The following is a 4806-nucleotide window of genomic DNA, read 5'->3' as shown; positions in this document are numbered from 1 at the left end:
CTTTCTATACTTAACACAGCGCACCCCTGCCACACACACCTTAGGCACCTTTTAAAAGTAAATATAATTCATGTCTTGATTAGTTCCCCATTTTCACGTCCTTTTAATACCCAAATATAGATGTTAAGAGAAATGTTTAATTTTAAATTTTTATTAAAAACACTGAAAAATGCAGTGAAGACGTTCTAATTAAACTCTTTTTAGAATTACACAAATTAAAATTTTAGGCAATTTTTTCTGTGAGTTGTGTGTTGTATACTTGTTTTAGGCAAAAGTACGTAGATTTAAAAAAAAAAAAGAAGAAAAACCAAAAGAAATAATTAAATAAAAAACATCAAAGTCAAGATTCTATGTAAATTACAATAAAATTTCCTAAAAAAAAAGTGGGTTTTATTCTAATAGCATGAAGGATATAATATTGTTATGAAATTCGCTTTTTACAAGATATAGTCCGTATCACTAGATCGTGGATATATTGATCAAGAGAAATGCACATCAAAGTTCTTTTATTTTACTACTCTGTCTTTCACAACAGTAGGAATATTTATTTACAATTTATTTTGGCCGTACTCTCAACTTCTACATTCTTGCCAGACTAACCCTACTTTTCACAAATATTCGATTTATATACAATTTTACAAGAATGTTACAATACCTAAATTTATGGTTATGGTCTAATTCCAGCCTGGTTTTTGCTCTAATCGTTTCCATCGGCCTGCACCTGCACGACGAGCCTGCGAATATGCACTTAGCTTTTACCTGTTTGCTTTTCCACTAATCGTTTTCCTTGGCCTGCAGCTGCATGAGGCGCCTGCGAATGCTCATTTGATTTTCCCTTCTTTAGGGAATTTATTCTTACGAAAATTACTTAGCTGACATTTAACTGAATTTGGGATTTTCGTAACAATATAAATGTTATCGAGTGACCAACCAAATACGCAATACTAACCGTCCAAGGAGAAAGCGTGCCAAATTTTCGATAATGGGTGAGGTAGCATTGATCCATGTTTTTCCTAATCGCAACAACTTACAACAAACCTTAGGAAGGTTTTGCAAGTTTGTGCTGAATACAAGAAGTAGACTAAAAAAAAGACATTGAGCACTAGCAACACAGACCCTTCTAACTTTTATAATTTCTTAAGAATGAGCAAAAATCCAAAATTTTTGTTAAGAAAAAAGAACTTGCGTTCAATTTACGCTACACTGCGATATTCTGTTCTAACCAATGTGGCCCACTTTCAATACCAACCAGCGTGCAAAAACTTATAATGTTTCCACCAAATTTGAAGTCGATATCTTGATTTTTGCGAACAGGGCAGTGTCAACAACAAACACCACACAGACGGACAGACATGAATTAATCAATTTAGAATTTCACGCTAATTAACCATACACTTTGAGGGCTATTTTTGCCCGAACGTGGTGCTGGGGTAGCTCAGCCGTGTCAGGTTGCCTTCATTCAAATTTATACAGGGTATTTCAAGTTCTTTATAATATTTATCAATTTATTATTTCATATTTCACTTCGCGTTAAAAATTATCTCCGCATTTCTAGTTTAAAAGCCTAACGAGACGTCTGGTCTCTCGCGACCCTCGCAATCGACTCCCCTAACCTACTTTATCCTAACTTAAATAAATCTCGGTTTAAAGCTAATTCTACGTAACTAACTATCATTTCTCTTTCCTTAACTTATACTTCTCTTAGCCTAATCCTAGCTTACTCTTAGTCTAACTTATTCTAAAAGGGCCCTCTTATCCTACCTATCGGCTCAAGGGTTTTTATAATATACGAAGCGCGTAAAGTTTCTATCATAATTAATTCTAATCAGATATTGTTCTCATTTGTCATATTTGGAATGACGTTTTCAACCATCATCATCCCTCATAGTTATAGTGACTAGTAGTATCAAAAACTAGCTACATTCGATGACGTTTTTCTTACCTTTTTCTTAAATTTAATCGGGGTTCTTGCGTAAAAGTTTAAACGTGTAATCAAAAACGTTTTGTGTAAGGTTTATCAAAACCAAAGTACATATTATTCTTCTTCTTGTTCTTGCTGCGATGGAATTAACTTCGATTTCAAAAATTTTTGTTTGCTATCGTAATCGATAAAAAATATTTCAATATATTCTAGACTACTTATATATAATACTATAGAACATCTTAAATTAAAATGCAATTCTAACTTACCTTTCGCATCGTTAACATTTTTGCGTGTTTTATTTGCTTACAAAACAATTCACTCTTTGTTTCTGCAATCGAAATAAAGTTCGCCCTTGCTTAGCAAATAATAAATAATTCTTCAATTTAATTGCTTCTACACGCTCGTTTCTTCATAATATTTGATTCCAGCTGTTTTCATTTGGATTATTTGAGTGTTTTAAGTAATTTACATTGCTCTTTCTTTCTCTCTGTGTCTCTCTATATAAATGCACTTATAAGGCCAATGATTGCATTTACTGTCCTTTCTTGTTACTTACACAATGAAATCTGCCACTCGCTCTCTTTCCAAAAGCTAGTAAATGACTTACAACAACAATCGATAAGAAATGGAAAGAGATTATTTGCAAGATTTTTGATAGGTATTAAGAAATGGAAGGAATGTTGTCAAAAAGTGACATAATGTTACTCCCTTTTTTAAAGCTTGCGGATCATCTATTTTATATGTTCGCTTATGATATAAAAATGAAATGGAAATATGGAAATATCGTAAATTTATACTTATTTTCTTCTGTTTGTAATTTGAAAATGTAGATCATATTTAGCTCGAAGCTATGTAAAAAAGCATACTTATTTGATGTAATAGTATAGTATATATCACGGTCAAATAATTGAATATTATGGATTTTGTCATATATGAAGATTCAATGATCTCACTCTTTCGCAGTTTTGCAAAACACTTACGATAAATAGTTGCAACGATATTCCTGGAAAGTATCGCAAGAAAAAAATGTTGTTTCATTTGTTGGCGAAATTAAATTGTAAAACTTTTCGCGAGAAGTCGTGAAATACTTACTTATTACTGCTGCGAATTGAAGTGTTATTTACTCATTTCATTCAGTCTTAAGTGTTTTTCAGAGTTAGAGTGAAAACTCAAAGAAAAGTTTCCTTTAGTTGTTGCTGCTGTTGTTTTTTTTTTTTTTTTTTTTAATTTCAACTATTTATTTATATTTATTTATTCGCTTCAATAAATGTAATTTTGTTTTCCTGTTTTTTTATAACATTTTTCTCTCAGATTTATAGTCACTGATGATAATAATATAATAATACAAATAACTTACAATGTGTACGTGCGATGTGCACATATACGCAATAAAACCTAATAATAATAATAATAATAATCGTTAGTTGTTATTCTTGTTTCGTAATTGTGTGTACATGACATATAATGGTGTACAAGTATTTTGCATATAACTTTATATTTTGTATGTGATTTTTGTATTGTATTTTGCTCACATACATACATAATTTTATGTGTGCTTGCAGATGTGTTTGTCTGTTTATTTTTTTTCTTTAAAATTTTTTTTTTTTTCATTTACAATATGTTGTAATAAATAGTTTATGGATAAATGTTATATTGAGTTGTTACAATTGTTTCTGTTGTTGTTGTCGTCGTTATTACTGCTGTCATTTTTTATTTTTTAATTAACACTGTTACAGTTTTGTGAAAATTTTATTATTTACCATAGATTATTACTAATTAACACTATTTTTTATCGGTTTTAACAACGAATTGACTCGAAAACAGAAAATCTCCAGAAAAAATTAATTCATTTTAGATAATTAATGTGGTTAACCGATCCAGGTTGCAATCACATCTATAACAGTTTGTGACAATCGAGACAATATAAAAAAAAAGGACGTTATGAAATAAGCAACGAGAGATAGAAAGTTATATTCGCCTTAAGGCCAATATTTGTTGTTCACCATCTTAAACGAAATTTTTGATGTTTATGTGTACACTTTTAATACATCACCTTAGACGTTTGCTAACTGCGGCTTCGCCGAACGATATGTTATGGGCGCGTAAGTTGGTCAAGACGGACAAATTTTTCTTTCGAAAGGTTCTGGAAAATGCTTTGTATTAAATTCGGTTATCATATAAAATTATTGTAGTCAGTAAATCATTAACATGAACTAATTCCGCGTTAAACTGGCAGCATAAGTGCAAATTTTTGATTCTTTATTGCTGTTTTTGGATTACTCATACAATATTTCAGTAATGGAAAGATAAATAGATATTTTTCGCGGATTACTGTCATAAATTTGTACTTAAAACAATGTCTGGATTTTTATGCCTGTTTTGAGCGTTGCAATAACAAACGGATGGAAGGGCCGTTCATATTACATCAGACTATAACGCAAGCATACTTTTGGTTATCACAAATAGAATGATATGATCATTGATGTAATTTTACAAGTCCATTTTGATGGTGAGTAGAGTATAGGAAATAAACCGAAATTAAGGTAAATCTCGTAATTTATAATTATGTGGTTACAATAATTCTGATATGTATGTAAGCAGTGAAGAAGAAATTTTTTATTGGTGTTTTTCATTGTACAGTTATTGACTATCATTTTGTGGTTCGCTTATATAAATTGAAAAATTTTAAATGAAAATTTTCCAAATAATTAATATATTTTTGAGAAATTATCGTTAAATGCATCCAAAAATATATTTACATAAATTTACTTATATAGCACCTTATTGAAAAAAATAAACGAAAAATGATAATTGTTTGTATTTAAATTTCTTTTGAAATCATTAAAAATATGTTAAAAACTATTCAAAAAAAAAAAAAAAAA

The sequence above is a fragment of the Glossina fuscipes genome, unplaced genomic scaffold (genome assembly GCF_014805625.2).
Source record: "Glossina fuscipes isolate IAEA_lab_2018 unplaced genomic scaffold, Yale_Gfus_2 126, whole genome shotgun sequence".
NCBI lineage: Eukaryota > Metazoa > Arthropoda > Insecta > Diptera > Glossinidae > Glossina > Glossina fuscipes.
Note: the sequence above shows the minus strand (reverse complement) of the source record.